The following is a 19808-nucleotide window of genomic DNA, read 5'->3' on the forward strand; positions in this document are numbered from 1 at the left end:
TTATGGGTTATCCATATCTTAGGGACCCCTGTTACTTCCATGTATCTTTAGATTTTAAGATTACACAAGGCTGAAGCTGGCTACTTATTCATAGCCTATTCCTCAGATTTTTTTAAAATTACTGTCACCTATCGTATTCCTGTTAAACAATAAATAAATTCCTTTCCAAGTTCTTACTTAAAGTAATGTTAACAAATGTACAGTTTGTGTTTTAACTAATATTAATAGTTGGATGGGGAACTTATTTCAGGTGCTTTTCCCCTTTCAAATAGTAATATTGATAGTGATTATATATTAATATTGGTCATTTTGTATTAATAGATATTATAAATGACTAATTATTGGATACTGCTCTATTGGGTATACATTCAAAAATATTATGTTTAAGAAAACTAAACAACAGTTAGTCACTGGCCCTCCATGACTAACATGTGTCAATCAATGCCATTTTCACATCCCTTGAATTGGAATCTGCTGTGTATGAAAGCTAATGAGCCACCACAAGCCTATTTAATCTGCATTTTAACTTCATTGTAAAGTGCTGTTAAAAAGCATGTATTTAATGTAGTCTACTAACACCTGTAATTGCATTATATTATCACTGTTATTTTTTTTAACTCATAGGAAGCTGGGGAATATCATGGCTGAACTATTCTCAATATGGAAAACAGCACAGGTTTAGATAGAGTCATATGAAAAAGTTTGGGAACCCCTCTCAGCCTGCATAATAATTTACTCTACTTTCAACAAAAAAGATAACAGTGGTATGTCTTTCATTTCCTAGGAACATCTGAGTACTGGGGTGTTTTCCGAACACAATTTTTTAGTGAAGCAGTATTCAGTTGTATGAAATTAAACAAAATGTGAAAAACTGGCTGTGCAAAAATTTAGGTACCCTTATAATTATGCTGATTCGAATGCATGTAACTGCTCAATACTGATTACTTGCAACACCAAATTGGTTGGATTAGCTCGTTAAGCTTTGAACTTCATAGACAGGTGTGTCCAATCATGAGAAATGGTATTTAAGGTGGTCAATTGCAAGTTGTGCTTCCCTTTGACTCTCCTGTGAAAAGTGACAGCATGGGATCTTCAAAGCAACTCTCAAAAGATCTGAAAACAAAGATTGTTCAGCATCATGGTTTAGGGGAAGGCTACAAAAAGCTATCTCAGAGGTTTAAACTGTCAGTTTCAACTGTAAGGAATGTAATCAGGAAATGGAAGGCCACAGGCACAGTTGCTGTTAAACCCAGGTCTGGAAGGCCAAGAAAAATAAAGGAGCGGCAAATCCGCAGAATTGTGGGAATGGTTACAGACAACCCACAGATCACCTCCAAAACCCTGCAAGAACATCTTGCTGCAGATGGTCTATCTGTACATCGTTCTACAATTCAGTGCAATTTGTACAAAGAACACCTGTATGGCAGGGTGATGAGAAAGAAGCCCTTTCTGCATTCACGCCACAAACAGAGTCGCTTGTTGTATGCAAATGCTTATTTAGACAAGCTAGATTAATTTTAGAACAAAGTGCTTTGGACTGATGAGACAAAAATTGATTTATTTGGTGTTTTGTCTTGGTAGAGTAATATATATTGCTCTACTTTCCCCTATTGTATTATTAATATGTAGCCTTTGTCAGAATGCCTAATCTCACAAACTTACCACTGTTTATAAGGTATTATTGTATATAACTTATCCCCACCTTCCCTTCTATATCTATAACCTTAGGCAATTAGATGCAGTAAAAGACAAGCAGAAGTTAAGTTACAGTTTAAACAATGTATTAGTATTATTGATAATATTCATAAATAATAACAAAATGCAAAGTACATTTGAATATTGGCAACCATACAACCTGATTAAATGATGATATGTAGTTCAGGTGGCACACAGTCTTCTGGTTACTTAAATGTCTCTAGTTAAGGCATCATTGGTGCTCAGCTTTCAGCCACATGTCTGTTCATAATGGCTGTTGAGTTGTGCTGTTCATTGTGTTCTCTTCATCATCACAGGTTAGCAAGAGAGATGCTTCTTCATCATATGTTGGTTGGTAAGAGAGAGATACTGAGGTTAAACACATACATTTATAGATGTTCTGTCCAATCCCGAGAGCCAATAGGACATCATGGTACTTAAAGGCCTCTGAGACAAGCCAATTCCAAACAGCCATACCTCAGACCAATGGGGAAAATAGAACATCTTAACACCTGCCCCCAAACCATGTTAAAGTACACCTTAGCCCATTTGCGGGGGTAGAAATGACTTTAGCAAGGAAACACTTGCCAAACTGGTTTAAAACACACATCCCCCAAATCCTATCATAAAATTCTAACAGACCCATTCCTAAGGGGGGGCGAGGGGGGGGGGGTAAACACTAAATTACATTGCTTTGTCTAAATTACAAATAAAGATATACAATACAAAATATTCATCAAGTTATATGTAAAATCTCACATCACAACATTTGGTCATAACAAAAAGCGCTTTGCATGGTGGAAGAAGAACACAGCGTTCCAAGAAACATACCTGCTACCTACTGTCAAATTTTGTATGGAAGAATGGTCAAAAATACCTCCATCTAGAATCCAGACACTCATCAAAGGCTATTGGCTGTTATATTTGCAAAAGGAGGCTCAACTAAGTATTGATGTAATATTTCTGTTGGGGTGCCCAAATTTATGCACCCGTCTAATTTTGTTATGATGCATATTGCATATTTTCTGTTAATCCATTAAACTTTAATGTTACTGCTGAAATACTACTGTTGTCATAAGGCATGTCAAATATATAAAAAAGAAAGTTGCTACTTTGAAAGCTCAGCCAATGATAAATAAAAATCCAAAGAATTAAGAGGGGTTCCCAAACTTTTTCATATGACTGTAATAATTCATTCCAGGGGCCACTCATGTACATACCCACAGTCGCATACTGAATATATACCCACACCCACAATTTGGAATGTGTATGTCAATGGGTATGTGGGACGAAATCTGGAGTACTTGGAGGAAAATTTATATGGACATGGGGATATGCAGAGTCCACATGGACAACAACTGGGCATAGGATTGAAACCAAAGACATTGTATCCATGAGTTGGCAGGGCTACCTACTGTGTCACTCTCTACTAAATCAAGGTTTGTTTTTGAAAAGCACCATTTGCAGTGTGTGTAGCACTTTACAAAGCAAACAAGATGATAATGTAATCCTAGACTTAAACAAATAAATCTTAATTTTATCATTTTCTCCTCATGGAATGTTAATTAAATTAAATGTGCCATAATCCTTCTAAGCTAGTCATTTTAATAGTAACTCTTCGGCAATGATTCTCATCTACAATTTTCTTCTCTCAGACCAAAGTAAATGAATCTGACAAGGTACTGCCCATGCTCATTAAAGTGCTTCACAATAAATAACAATCATTTTCTTCCCTTTTTCCTGCCTCTTTTCTACGCTGCTAATAAAGGAAATAATAAAATCAGATTTATGAATACAAATAATGTAATACACGTCACAACCATCTAGTTCTTGCCTGTTCACATCATTCAAGCAGAAAAAGCCCATAGAATTTATAAAGCTGTCTGGGAGTGACACTACTTAGAGACTGGCTGATTGTTTGATATGTAGAGCATCTATTTATTTCAGTATGAAAAATGAATATTGCTCAAATGTATGTATAGTTACAGAGGTCAACATTTTTTTCTTTTACTTGTGTTGCTTTAAAACAAATAAGAAGCAGGTAATACTGTTCCATACAATTATGTTTCACTGTCTTATTTTAAAAGCTAATTTTTTTTTTCTTCCTTAAATGAAGGCTGTAGGCCTGGTTAAAAATAGTAAAATAGTTTAACAATGTCTTTTTTTGTTTGTTTGTTTTTGAATGGGTGTGTGTCTTATATAGGCATCTTTTTATGGGTCATGGTTTATGGGACTATGTAGCACGCAACGGGTTGAAAGGGTAAACAAGATGGCACAGGGCAGGGGACAATGCCCACATGAACCTCTTATGAGAGAGTTACTAGCAGTCAGAACCCTGTCAGTTATAGACAGGAGCACTGATACTAACAGGGAATCCAAACAGGGATTAAAGTCAGCCTCTTGATAGGAGAAAATGGACCTTAGAGTCAGGAAGAGGATTATTGGTGATGGCCCAATAATTATCAGAATAGGCTCCAGGTGCCTCACAACCATGCCCTGGATAAACGAGTTTAGGCAATGGATGAATGGATTATCAATAAAATTAACCATCTCAAATCCACATACTGTAATCAAGTGCAGGGGAGCAGGAGTCTGTACCAGGAGCAAAGAGTGCACAAAGTAACCCTGGATGGGATGCCGGACGACTGTAAAGCCAACTCAGGCTCACACACAAGACTTGTTTCTTAAAGACACATCTTTGGGAAAGTGAGAGAAAAGCCAGAGTAGCAGCACTAAAGAAGGTCCACAAATGAGTAACTAGACCTATTTTCAAGAGTGCCAGCTATGAGTAAAGATTGAAATAACTACATTTTTTCAGTTAAGGCAATTGGGTGTTATTGGTAAAGAAAGTTTGAATAAAGAGTACAAGACTCTTTGTACATTGCTACAGCAATTATAGTTTAATTTTTTCAAAAACATTTCCCTTTTAAAAAGATGTGTGTGATCATTAAACTGTAGAAATCATATCATAGTTTAATGGCCACATTAAACTAAACTAATGATTTAAAAATAAGTACCTCAGTGAAAAAATACATTTTTCTTAATAAACCTTTTCAAAATAAAAACATCTGCATCAGTCTTTTACTAGAAAGAAAGCAATGGTGTCCTTTGACCATTCATTTTAAAATGTCACTCCCGTTTAGTTGTTTACAATATGAAAAAAAAAAATAGGCATTAAATTAAATTATTTTGTATTAACTAAATGTTTTCATTTCATAATTGTATTCTCTTATTCTTGTCTTAAGCTCACCTGCTAAAAATGACTTTCCAATATATGTGCAGAATCCAAAGCATGCTCAAGCTATCTATTCAAAAAGTACTAAATCCAAAGTACAAATAAAGTACTAGAGCACATTTATCTTGTTTAAAATTGTCCAAAATGTTTCCAGGGCAAGATCCAACCTGTGAACGCTGCAATCAAGTTCCAGCCTCACTGGGTCACATGTTTTGGGCCTGCACCAAATTAACATCATTCTGGACCAAAATTTTTAAATGCCTTTCAGACAGCCCTGGTGTCACAATACCTCCTAACCCATTAACAGCTGTGTTTGGTGTACTTCCAGATGGGCTTAAAGTGGAAAAAGACAAACAAACTGTAGTTGCCTTTACTATACTATTGGCGGGACTTTACAATGTTTTGGACAATTATAAGCGAGATAGATGTGCTTGATATATAATTTTATTTTTATTAATTTATCTATTTACTTATTTTTACTAGTTTAAAGTTTTACTCTGTTGGCCTAGCTCTCTTTCTCAAGGGTGGATGCTGATTTGTTTCAAACCTAGTTTTGTTAAACTTGACTTGCTTGTATGGAATGTTATTTGATTTTAATAAAATCAATAAAATGCTTAAAAAAAAAAAAAAATACTTTTTTCCAAAATGGCACCTCACATATACAGTATATGGCACCAGTTGGCTTGATCATCTGTCTCGCTACTGTTTTAACTCCCCATCTCTGTTTGCATCGCCCCAATCACAAGGTGGTGTAGTTGAGAAGTAGTGTTGGTCACTCACGCCCTGGATCATTTCTTTATTTATTTATTTTTTTCTCTTTGCTGCAGCTCTACGATGGCAGCGCATATTATAATCGTGCAGGCTCAGGCAGTGGTACAGATTATTGGTGGTCCATACAGGGAGCCAGTTGATCAATATTCATCCACTTTATTTCATTTACCACTTACAAGTAGAGACAGAAATGTCAACTGAGTGTTTTGAGCGACAATTTGCTGACTCTTGTGTGATATTGGAGTGAGGTGAATTGCCTGGATGTCACTTTACGGTCAGAGCACAGTAAGAGGTGGACGAGGCAGCGAGCTTGCTAGATACTTTACTTAGTATATTACGACTTCCAAGAGCAAAAGCCAGGATCAGGGACCTATGGATGCCTCACTGAACTGGGAGCCGCCATGGGCAGAGGTGCAGCTGAATGAGCTTCAAACCTGGCTAGCAGAAATGGCTGAGGGTACGGTAGCACGGGAAGAAGCCCTTCATGGATATGTGGATACGGCATTGGTCGATTTGCGTGAGTGGGTGCGTGTACGTCTAAGAAGTCTGGAAGAGAAGCTGGTAAACTGCTTACTGAGGCGCAATCAGCAATGGGAGGCAGAAATACAGAACGCAATGAGGAGGAGTATTGCTTTCAAATGACATGCCGATCAACGCCATTGGCTGAATTGCGGCCATCCTACTCCTCTACATCTGCAGCTGCCATGCTACTACAGTTTCCAAAGCTGGATGCTTCCTGTAAATCTGCAGAGGTGCTTCAGTTTATTGAGCAGGCATACACGTTTTTAGAGCTACACTCATTAACGTTAGTTGAGCAAATGGGCTTCTAGAGTACGGCTCTTCAAGGACCACCACGCTACTGGCGGCAGGCAGAGAAGAATAATATTAAGGATTGGACATCTTTCCTTAAGGCTTTTCTAGAAGCCTTCCTACCCCTGACTACCTAACTGAAGTTGACGAACAGCTGCTGGCTGCTCGGTAGGGTCCTTCACAACCAGTCAGAGACTTTGTTTATGAAAACCGTACACTCTGTCTAAAGTGGAAACCCAATAAGTCAGAAGAACATATAGTTAGAGGCATTCTAGGTGCTTGTAACCCACGGCTTGCTGTAGCACTTAGGGGCACGGTGATAGAGGATTGGGCTGCTATGAGGGGTAAAAAAGATCCACCTGGAGGAACCTCTAGCAGAGAAGCACCCAAGGATAATCTCAGAAGGACAAGTATCAGTCAACTGGAGCTGAGCTCACCACATTATGTGCACAGTTGCCCTTACTAGCGGTGCCAGTGAGTGTGTGGGGCATCATCGGGGATGCTGTCATTGACCCTGGGAGCACCTTTAGCTTAATTAATCGCAGCTTGTGGGAAAAATAAAGTTGCCCGGTGAGCTGCTTAATGGAGGTGGCACAGTAAAGTTCTTCTTGGCAGACGTTCAAGCGTATGTGGATAGTGGCAAGGTTCTGAAGAAGTTTAGGTTGCAAAATATATCTTCAGAAGTCGAAGTGTATGTCTTGGAGGATGCATTCCTGTCCATGCCACTGCTCTTATGGCTGGATTCCATCGTGGCAGCCAACATCATTTTGCACCCAAATGGCTAAATACAGTTGGCAATTATAGTGGCCAAAATTAAATTGCTATTTGGCAGTACCACTTAAAGATATCAGCCCAGTGGAGGACAGCATTTGTTCTCAGCCCTGTGAGGTACAACCTATTCTGAGGAGATGGCGTATGATATGAACGGACAAACTTTGTCGAATGGATGTTATTCACCATTATATATACACCGTCGATGAAGTCCCTGTCCATCAAAGAGCATACAGGGTTTCTCCTATGAAGAGAAAGATCATCAAAGAGTGGGTTGATCGTATCCTCCTGGAAGGTATTCTTGAACCCTCTAACTCAGCCTAGGCACCCCCGGTGGTTTTGGTGCGTAAGTCCAATGGAACCTTTCGGATTTGTGTGGCTTACCATGGACTGAATGCCAAAACCATCAGTGACACCTATCCTATGCCACTGGTGCATGAGCCCTTACAAGGAGCAGTGGTTTTTAGTACTCTGGATTTACAATCTGGCTATTGACAGGTTTGTATGGGAGAATACAGTGTGGCAAAGACTGCAGTGGTCACTCCTGATGGCTTGTTCCAGTTCTGAGTAATGCCTTTTGGCCTGAAGAATGCAAGGGCATCTTTTCAACACTTTAAGGAATAAGAGCTGAGGGGGTTGTTTAGGAAGAACTGTTTTGTCTATATTGACAATATTACTGTCTTCTCCCCATCATTACAGCAACACCTCCGGGACCTAAATGAGATCTTCCATCAGCTCCAGCAGGCTTAGCTGACCCTAAACTTTAGTATGTGACACCTTGGATAGCCTCAACTTATCTTCCTCGGTCATGTGGTGTCAGCAAAAGGTATCAGTGTGGATACAGAGAAAATCATGGCTCTTGTGGACTACCACCACCTTTCTTTACAGTGCTTTTTCAGAATGGTGGGTTGGTTCCACAAGTTTATACCCAGATTGGCTGACACTGCAGTGCCATTACATCACCTGATGAGGAAGGGGATCTCATGGCATTGGACTCTGGCGTGCCAAAAAGCATTTGAGCAACTGAAGAAACATCTGTTGGGACTGCCAATTTTGGCACAACCTAATCCACTGCTCACCTTCCAAGTCCAGACCGTCACTAGCAATGTGGGACTTGGGGCCGTATTAACACAGATCAACGAGGGAGAGGAATGAGTCACTGCCTGTGCCTCAAGGTCTCTCCGGGGCCCCGAACTCAACTATTCAGAGTCAGAGAAAGAGTGTCTTGTAGTCTTGTGGGCAGTGGAAAAGTGGTGTCACTATCTTGGAGGAACACTGTTCAAAGTGTACACAGACCACCATGCTCTGGCCTGGGTATTTAATTTCCTGAAGATGTCCTCACGACTCTCCAGGAGGGTTCTTTGTCTCCAGCAGTTCACTTTTAATGTCTTTTACTGAAATTGTTCTGAACAGGGGAAACGTGGTTCAGGATGTGCTTTCCTGGGTTCCAGAGCCTCAGGAGGTATCTTCAATAGCTCCAATCTCGAATCATGGTTGTGACCTGCCTCTTGACATATCTGTTTTGTCGGGAGGTACAGGAGAACTTTGGGTTGCAGACTGGTCATATTCATTACCAGAAGCTCCAAGGGATATTGTATTGGTGTGTGCCATCAAAACTCAGGGGTGAGAAATACCAACTAGTCATCCCCGAGGACCTTCTCCCAGAGTTCTTGGCCTATTTTCATGACAGCCCTTTCAGTGGCCTCCTTGGCAGATTAAAGACCCTAAAGAAGATATTAGCCTGGTGACCCACAGAGAAGAAGGACATGTGGAGACGTGAGAACATATACATCCTGCCGACGGTGCAAAAATCCACCTGGTTTACCAGCAGGACAATTACAGTCAATAAATATCACTGAACCTGGACAGATATGGGGGACTGACATTATGGGTCTTTTGTCACCAAGTAAGAAGACCATCCTGGTAGTGGTAATGGATTATTTCTCTAAGTGGGTGGAGCTTTTTGCTTTACCAAACTCAAAAACTGAATAGCTGTGCTTCGCCCTAAAGAACAAGATGTTTACCTGCTTGGGAGCCCCAAAGGTCATCATTTCTGACAGGGGTCCGCAATTTACAAGCTTTGAGCTGGAAAGTTTCATGAAGGATTGGGGATAACCCATTAGAAAACAAATGGCATACCATCCACAGTCCAACATCACGGAGTGAGTGAATTGGACCCTGAAAACTATGATAGCCTCCTACAGTATGTCAGTACCCACCACCAGGACTGGGATCAGTGGCTTCCAGAATTAAGAATGGCCCTAAATTCAGCATGGCATGAGAGTACTGGTGAATTGTCACTCCCCCAACTCCTGATTCCTCCCAAAACCTCAAAGTCTTTTAGTCTGAAAAATTAAAAGATCTTGTTAGAGAGAGGTTAGTGCGTTCCAAGGCACAAAAAGCATGGTTTTACAATAAGTCCCAGCAGAGTGTTAGATATTCTGAATGAGACCGGGTTTGGCTGAGGACTCACTACCTCTCAAAAGCATCAGCAGAAGTAATCAAACAATTAAGGCCCATTGATTACCAAGTCCAATGGCAAACTGACAGTAATATGAAAACAGATATATACTGTACCACGTGACCAACATGAAACCCTATTATATATGACCTAAAGGAGGATTTGGGGTGGGGACTCTGTAACAGTTATCTTGGATATGTGTGTATCACTGGCAGTTTGCACATTTCCTCATTCCTGTTAAGGGTGGAATGGTTGAATGTGTAAGGCCGGTCAATGGTACATGTGGAGGGGAGCACATGGCTCGGAGGGCCAAACAAACTGAATGGGGAGGAGCCAACCTTATATAAATTTGTGGCGAGAGAAAGGTGAGGAAGAAGAAGACAGCGCCAGACCAAAAGGAGAAGCAGACGCCACAAAAAAGGCAAGAGGGAAAACTACTCAACCTGCATGGAAAAAGTCAGGTGAACCCAGGTTCATTTTTATCAGAATAATTTTTCCTTTTTTTTATGAACGAGGTGAAGTCATTCAGGAGAGGACCTGACGAACCAGCATAAGGGACTGAGTAGTAGTACGATTCCCTGAACAGAAGGTATGGTTCGGTGCATCCTTCCCCACAACAAAATGTAGATGTTCATCTCTAACAATGAATATTTAAAGGACACTGGTTTTATTAACTTGTTTTTTTATATTTGTGTATTAGGTTGTATATTGTTAATTGTTTTGTTTTGTGATTCGTGTGGGGAGGTTGGAAGCGCTGCAGCGTGGTATTATGTATACAGGGGTTTGCTGGTTGTGTCCAATGCTTTATTCTACAAGTTAATAATAATTTTCTTGTAACTCAACTTTGCCTTTGCTGGTGTGTTGCTGTACTTGTGGTGGTGTAGTTGGGAAGTAGTGCTGGTCGCTCGCACCTCTCTAGGATGGCAGCACATATTATAATTGTGCCGGCTTGGGCAGTCTTATAAATTATGCAAGTTGTTCTATGCAATTTGAGTTACATCTTTACCTATGTATTTGTTTATTTTTTTAATCTTTTTATTGTTTTACTTGTTTAACTGCTCATTTTGCTGTGAATGAAGTTCCCTAATTTACCAACAGCAGATGCACAATCTCACTCATAATGTACAGTACTTCCTGCACTTGGATCAGACCTAGGCTGGATCACATTCATACCTCATGTGTACTGCTACAGAGTTTCCTTGGTACCACACCGAGATCACTCTTTCCAAAGGGTCTAGGTCCGGTTGTTTTAATCCACACCCTAATTCAGTTGCCATGACCACATTGACCTAAATGAAATTGAACCAGAGCTTGGAAAAGAAGAAATCACACCAAACCAACTAGATGTGAAAACATCTTAAGTGAAAAGTATCACTTTTAAACTGCATACTTAAATAAAAATGAGGGGGCAAAAAGGGAGTTAGTAAATTATTCATCCATCCATCAATTATCTTCACCCACTTTGAACATTTCAGTGTCGCAGGGGTGGCCAGAGCATATCCCAAAAGCAGAATTGGCCCTGGAAGGGATGTCAGTCCATTGCAGATCTCACTTCTGCACATGTCCACATTCATTTTGTGTCAATATTGAGTTGCCAACCTAATTTGCATGTCTTTGCATTTTAGCAGGAAAAACAGACTACCAAAAGAAACAGCCACATTTACATGTCAAGAACATGTTCATAATGTTCCTTCTTACAAAATTCAATCTACAGCTGAAATCATTTAAGACTAATTCATTCATTCTTTTATGTAATTTCTGTTTGCTTCTATAGATCTCACCTGTATATTCTATACTCTGAATTTATGCTTGGGATTAATAAAATGTATTCAATCTAATCTAATCTAATTCTATATAGAAAGTGACTACTGTGAGGCAGCATCTAACTCTTGTGCTAGTGAGTTGCATCTAAGATGTACAGTATACCACCAAAGCCCACGATAGCAGTGTCGTCAGCGAACTTTTGCACATGGCAGGACTCCGAGTTGTATTGGAAGTCCGATGTATATAGGCTGAACAGGACCGGAGAAAGTACAGTCCCCTGCGGCGCTCCTGTGCTGCTGACCACAATGACCACAACATTTATTAAAAATAAATTTACAGCTTTTAGATTGAACTGCAAGATTAAAAAATATATATATATTTTATTATTATAAGATGTCACATCCACAGAGAAAAAATTAGGTTATACTTCTACTGTCACAGGATGTAAGGCTACTTATGACTGCATGACTGTTTTTTGTATGTATTATCTATTGCTGTATTTAATATATTTTGTTGTATTTTTGCCTTTTATTTGTTGTTATTTATAATACTGTCTCTAGAATGTAGGAGACAAGCAAGTAAGAATTTCACTGTACAATAAACACATGACAATAGTTTAATTCCAATATAATGTTCATCCTTACAAAATTTGGTCTACAGCTGAAATCATTTAAGGCCCAACTTAATTAATTAATTAATTCATTCATTCATTCATTTTCTGTCTGCTTCCATAAATCTCAGCAGTATATTCTGTATTCTAGTCATATCTACAGAGTGTAACATGTTACCCCTTAGATGACAGAGGGTATTTAAAATGGAATCCAAAATTAAAAACATGAATATGAATACAGAGCTGCAGATAGTTTTATTTTTCATTTTTCACTTGCCTTGCAGCATGATTGAGCAGCTCCTGGCATTAAAAACACAGGAGAAGAAATCCAGTAGCTTCTTTTCTCGCTGGTGTTGCCCTTTTGTATTCAGCACAAAGTGTCCTGGTTGCTAGGATGCACAGTGGGGTAATTCATTAGACGTTCACCTCTGCTGTTTTCCCAGAACATTTGACATGGCCTACATGTGTGATAATCTTGATGGTATTGCATTAGGTTAGCGCTTAAAAGAGAGCAGTCTGTGATATAAAGTGCCTTCATAGAGACAGAATCATGAAGCAAGAATTGTTTATATGTTTTAAAGAAAAAATGTACTGTATATTTTGAAATCACATTTGTGTAAAATTGATTGTTTTACCAATCAATCTGATAAAGCTGTAATACAAAATTTTCAAACTCTGGCACTTTTGTGACTTTTTTTTTTAAACCAGTTAATTTCATTACAGAGTCAGAGGGAATCCTGGCAGCACTAGGAGCAAGGTAAGAACCAAGCCTAGTTACCAGTTGTTTGTAGCACACATTCACTCACACAAGAGTTGCCTAACCTGCACATCTAGTGGGATGTGATGGACATACAAAGTCCACAGACAATCTGACCATGTTGATTTAATCCCAGCATGCTGAGTATGTGAGACATCTGCTGTAAAACCAGGGCCATAATGGTGGGCTAATTTACTGCCTGGCTGGGACTGGCTCCAGCAGACCCCTGTGACCCTGTAGTTAGGATATAGGGGGTTGGATAATGGATGGATGGATGAATTTACTGCCTGTAAAAATCTGCAAAAACATGTCATAATAGTAGAAATATTAAGTCCAAGAGCACACTAGAATTATAATATTGACTAGATAAAAATTTGGTAAAAAATAAATTATTAAGCAGCCATTCACTGCGAATGCAGATCTTATCTTATTTGCTCAACCATTAGGGTTGCAGCAACAACAAGACAAGCAGGTCAGCACAGATTTCCCTGTCCCCAGCTACATATTTGAGATATTCCTGGGGAATTCCCAGTTGTTCCCGAGCCAACCAAGAGATACAATCTCCCCAGTTTTAGATTCTTGTCCTAAAGCCAGCTCCTTTCATGAATTACTTCTCATAGATGAAGGTAAATGGAGCTTCCAAGAAGAATTTTAGTGTTGGGACATGTGTTGCATTTTCCTGACTTCTTGTTTCCTTGGTGATTCTGATTTTAAGACATGTGGTTTCAATGCTTTGCTTGTTTTGTTCAACTTTTTTTTGCCTTATCTCGACAAAGACACTATTTTCCTGAGTTTACTTTTCCTCACAATCTCATTCTTTTGTTCATTACCAGTTTGCTATACATACACAGAGAAATCTGTTGGGAAAGATCTGCCTCATGTGTGATTATGTTTCAAGGTGAAAGCGAAACACTCACTGTTTCTGTGATGCGGAATCCCCTATATTCTGTCATAATTGGGGGTGGTCTAATAATAAAGGCAGAAAAGCACTACACCCACCTGTGGTAAAGACAGACATGTTCCTCTATTCTATAGGGAAAATGTAAGTTGTAGACCCAATTTAACATCCCAACAACAACTGGAGCTCAAAGTAGCTATCCAGTCCATTCCAAATGTGGTGGATGAGAAACCACTGAAGACCTCTCTAATTATACACGACATTGTTACTGATCTAGAAGTATTTGTCAAGGAATTCCCATACCGGCTCTCAGAATCAAAATAAGCAAAACTGCAGCTTGAGGCCAAACAAATACTGGACCAATGGTGTAATTAAGTAATATTTTAGTCCCTGGTCTAGGTCCATCATTTTGTTCCCAAAGCCAGACAGCGGTTCATTTGCTTAATCAAGTCTCCTAGTTTGATGCATACTGAATGCTGAACTCCGGCAGTGACTCATACCAACAATGGCAGTATTGTGTTCTCCCATTTGGGTTACAAGGGGTGCCAAGCCCCCTACCAATGTCTGGTGGATAAAATGCTATGGCCCCAAAATTCCTGTAGTGCCGCCTACCTATCATCAATTTCAGCAAGTGGAATGAACACGTGTGGCTTTTCCAAGCTGTCCTTCTCATACTTTCTGAAGCTATGTTCTGGATAAACCCAAAAAATGTTACTCTGGGCTAACAGAAGCCAAATAGCTGGGCTACAAGGTGGGGCAAGGGACTGTTCGTCTACAGTGTCCTAAAGTCTGCAATCCTGCATTGACCCGGGCCTCAGCAGGTTCATGCTTTTTTGGATTCAACAGGTTACTATCGTTGGTTTGTGATGTGTTTTTCTGAAAGAGCAATGCCCTTGATTATCCTAATGAAAAAGCGTGCTCCTAATTCAGTGGCTTGACATAAAAAAGTGAAAGCTGCATTTCGTGACCTTAAGCAGACCCTCACGTCAGCACCTGTTTTGATGACTCCTGACTTTTCTCACTTTTTTATTCTTTTGACTGATGCTTCAGAAACAGGTCTTGGTGCCGTGTTGAGCCAAAGCATTGGTGGCGATGTACACTTGATAATGTAACTGAGCCGGAAAGTATTGACCAGGAGACCAAGTATACCATAGTGGAACTGAAAGAACTAACAATTAAATAGGCTATTCAGCAGCTAAGGTAATACCTTTTCACTCATGAATTTTTCCTAGTGACAGACCATGCACCATTACAGTGAATTATTTTACACAAAGAGTCAAATCCATGAGTCATGAAATGGTACCTGGACAATCAGCCATATAAATTTTATTGTTCAATATTACTGAGGATCCCTCCACACCAATGGTAATGCTATCTCTCGGGAATATAACCTCTTGGTTCAGTCCACATACAGGTTTGTACTGAAGGGAGTGCTGTGCCACACACTTCCAACTGGGACACAACGTGAGGGTTTATCTAATGGTAATTACACCCTGAGCTGAGGGCTGGCACTGCTGCCTAATTCTTCTCCTCCTCTATTCCTTGCAGATCAGATGACCAGCAGCAACAGAGACTTCACTTCCGGGTTACAGTTCCTTGGAGCCCCTCCTTCCAATTTGGCTTTCTCTTAAAAGGTTCCACCACCACCTTGAGTCAATGTAGCAGAAGACTTGCAACTGGAAAGAAATTTCACATATGTTTGTAGTTTTTTTGCTTTTATTTTTTTTTTATATACAGGATTTTTTAATATACAGGTACAGGATTCAGAGACAATTGGCTGTCTATCATTGTTTAGGTGACTTTTATTTTGATTTAATTTTCACTGTCACTTAATTTTTATAACAAGCAAAAGGTTACAGCTCCTACTGAATATTATTATACAGCTACTTGGGTGAAACAATTTCATGCAGCTCTAACTTGAGTTAGTCTATTTGTGCTGGTTGTGGTTCAACAGATGTTGATTAGACTGAGAATGAAATAGTTAGCACTTCTGACCTTACAGTCTACAGCCTTGGGTTTTATTTTCTGCCTAGTCTCTCTTTGTGCTTTTGTAGGCTTCATGCAAGTTATCCTGCTTTCTTCTTCATTCCTAAGACATATGTTTTAGGTTTTGAGTAGCAACTCTAAATCAGCTCAACATGACAAGGACTGACTGTGCGTGTCAGTGAATGTACTCTACAGCGGAGATAGGTGTCACATCCAGAGTTGCTTTCTGTATTGTTTTCAGCACTGCCAGATTGCCTGCAGGCCATATGACCCTCTACTAGACTAAGCAAGGTTAGTATTTTTCTGATTGTAATTACATTTTTGTTTATACATATAATGAATTGCAGTTATAATGTCTGTTTTCTGTCTTTACATGATCAAATCCTACAGTGAAAAATAAGGAAGCCAAGTTATTTGTTTATGATATTTTCTTTTATGCTCACAGACAATGAGATTCGGTACAGCCTGCCACTATGTAAACATTTTTTAGTTAGCTGAACTGAGTGAGTTACCTCTATCATGCATTAGTATTTTTGAAAATCAAAATTATAATATTTATAAGCAAAAGTACCTAAAATCTATAAGCTTTAACAGTATAAAATCACAATTGACTTTCAGATTTCTGTAGCTATTTGTTTCATATGTTGCGTTCACATACCACGGGTGATTTGCCAATTTAAAATAACTTGAAGCTTGTAAATAACATCAATTCAGTCCTAGTCCTACCATCCACCACCCTAACTTGTAATTTATTCCATGTGTCTATAATTTCCTGTGTGAAGAAAAGGTTCCCTAATGCTTATGCTCGTATGTCACCAAATGGTGGAAGCAGCTACTGAAATAATGAAATGAGCTTCATTCATAGTGAAAGAATATAAGCGATTGTAAGTGTGCCCTTTTTAATTATTTCCTAGTTGCAATTCACATCCGTGCAATTTTCTGGGAAACCACTACTTAGCTTTGTTTAGATTTTGCCAAATTTAGTAGCATCACAAAATTTAGGATAACCATGTTTTTGGTTTTGTTTTTCAGATTCATACATATGAGAAGACTCATTAATACTTGCTTCGGGCAAAAAACTTATACAGTTTGGACACAGAGACAGAAAGCAGATGGAAGAGAATGAGAACGTGAGCCATAAATTTTCACAAAACGTATACCAACAGGTCATCAGTTATGTATTGTTTTGAGCTAACCAAAAAATCCTATTTTCAGACCAAATTGGAAATACAACGCTGCACTAGCGTCAAGTGATGGAGCTGGTGACACCCTTCCAATAGCTCCGCAACCTCTAAGATTTATTAAAATGAATGTTTTTTCCTGTTTTAACTGTTAAACAAGCCTTGGCTGACCTACTAAACTTAGGAAAAGGCTTATGACCCTCTGCAGAGCAGAGTGGCACAGGAGAAGAGGTAGAGGGAGACCCAGAAAATGGTCAGCTTTCATCGCCAATCCGTTTGGCTTTATGAAACGACTGTTGGGGGACAAACATAGTAGCCGCCTTGTGTGCTCAATAGATGAAGTAAATCACTTCCTCCATGGCACCTTGAGCGACTGATGAGGGATCAAGAGCTCAAACCTAATGACACCCTTAGTTGAGCCCCTCTAACAACTGAGTTCAGACTGAGGGTGCCAAATCTAACGGTCTAACAGTTGAGGAGGTCATTAAGGCAGCACATTCAGCCTCACCCCAGGCTCTAGTGGAGTACCTTAAATTTTTACATGCACTGCCCAGAGCTCCTCCAACACCTATGGAAGATTTTGAAGGTGATATAGAAAAGGGGTAGAGTTGCTGACAAGTGGACATGTTCAGAGGGAGTCTGCATCCCCAAAGAGGAAACTCAAGAACCTCAGTAAGCTTCGGTCAATTTCATTGCTGAGTGTTGATGGGAAAGTATTTTTCAGCATTGTCTCCCGAAAACTGACAGAGTTTCTCCTCAAAAACAGCTACCTCTAACCCTGAGTTCAGAAGGGTGGGGTTCCTGAAGTTCCCAAGTGTTGGGAGCATACTGGGGTAGTCTTGCAGCTCATCAGAGAAGCTTATGAAAACAGAAGAGACTTAGTTGTACTGTGGCTGGACCTGGCCAATCCTTATTGGGTTCATTCCACACCAACTGGTTGAGCTTGCACTACACCGTCACCATGTTCCTAGCAAGATCAAGGAGCTGATGCTGAATTACTATGAAATGTTCAGGGTGAGGGTCACTTCTGGGTCACTAACATCATACTGGCACCAGCTTGAAAAAGGAATAATAATTAAATTTTTTCTCTGAATTCACTGTCATAATCTTCTTTATTTATGTATCTGGTTTGTACAATGCTATATACTGTATACCCTGCCATTCTTTCTTATATTCTGTAAGTGCCTTGAGCATGGGAAAGGCGCTATATAAATAAAATGTATTATTATTATTATTATTATTATTAATGGGCTGTATAATCTCCATTATTCTTTTTGCCCTTAGCCATGAACGTGATGGCAAAGTCAGCCGAAGTGGAATGCAGAGGCCTCCTAATCAAGTTGGGTGTATGTCAGCCCCCCATTAGAGCATTTATGGATGACTTAATGATCACAACAGCATCAGTCCCAGGTAGTAGGTGGATCCTACAAGGACTTGAAAAACTCATCACCTGGGCTAGGATGAGTCTTAAGTCCACAAAGCCAAGGTCCATGGTGCTGAAGAAGGGCAAGGTGGCTGACAAATCCGGCTTCTCATTATACAGAACTACCACACCCTCCATAACAGAACAACCAGTCAAGTGTCTGGGGAAGGTCTTTGACTCAATTTTAAAAGACAACTGGCTATTCAGAAGGCCATCAGAGACGTTGAAGCCTGGCTCACCAGAGTTGACAAGTCAGATCTGCCAAGCAGATTTAAGGCATGGATTCATTAACATTCCATCCTACCTCAAGTCCTTTGGCTTCTGATGATTTATGAAACTGATACTAACAACAGCTGAGTCTCTAGAAAGGAAGATCAGTAGTTCTCTCCCCATGTGGTTGGGCTTCCCCTGCAGCCTCAGCAGTGCAGATCTGCATGGGACTAGTAACATCTTGCAGCTTACATTCAGTGGCCTCATACAGGAGTTTATGGTTGCACACACAAGAGAAACCCTACTGTACAGGGACTTCAGTGACCAGAAGGTGTCATCAGCAGTCATTGAAGTAAGGACAGGCCAAACGTGGAGGGCAAAGAAAGCAGTGGAGGTGCAAAATCAGACCTAAGGCAAACAGCGCTGGTGGGCAGCATAGCAGATGGCAGATCAAGCACTGGATACTTCCCAAACACGCAGGTTGGGAAAGCCCAGGAGGAGGAGAGACACCATCTTATCTAGGAAGAGGTTTGAGCAGATATGCGTGTGAGCAGGACAGTGGGGCTCAGACAGCAGGGAGCATGGACAAGGTGGGAGAGTGTACTGCAGTGCAGGATTACCTGGTCTAACATCATGCGGGAAGACTTCCATTATGTCCGGTTCCTACATGTCTGGGGCAAAAGTGAGACACCGTCCTGTCCTCTGTGCTCTGAAAGAGGATCCTTAGAAGACCTCCTCAGCAGCTGCCAAAAATAATAATAATAATAATAATTCATTACATTTATATAGTACTTTTCTCAGTACTCAAAGCACTATCCACACAGTCCCTTTTGGAAGGTTGCTATTGCTGGTGCCACGACCTGCAGATGCTCAGTGTGGTTGCTAAAAGTATAGTCACTGCGATCCGGCTAGGCAGGTACCATCACACCATAAAGAAAATTACCTTTGTAAAAGCTGGAGGGAAACACTGCCCACAACCAAAAACAAGGATGGGCCTCCTTTCTATGGTCCCTGACTGTCAGCTGCATGTTGACCTGGATAAAGAGCTGAAATTGAACTCCAGCCAGACATGACCATTGTCTCTGATGTGACAAAACACCTTGTCATGCTAGAACTCACAGTGCCCAGGGAAAAGCGTATGGAAGAAGCAAATGAGAAAAACACGCAAAGTACCAGGAACTGGTAGAGAAGTGCCGGGTCAGAGGCTGGAAAATATTCTGTAAGCCAGTAGAGGTT

General features: G+C 40.1%; 1 pseudogene; it reads left to right on the top strand.

Moving 5' to 3' along the window:
• The first annotated feature begins 6339 nt into the window (after positions 1 to 6339).
• LOC114651149 (uncharacterized) lies at positions 6340 to 18984 on the top strand (annotated as a pseudogene).
• Positions 18985 to 19808: the final 824 nt, after the last annotated feature.

This window comes from Erpetoichthys calabaricus, chromosome 4 (genome assembly GCF_900747795.2).
Source record: "Erpetoichthys calabaricus chromosome 4, fErpCal1.3, whole genome shotgun sequence".
Classification (NCBI taxonomy): domain Eukaryota; kingdom Metazoa; phylum Chordata; class Cladistia; order Polypteriformes; family Polypteridae; genus Erpetoichthys; species Erpetoichthys calabaricus.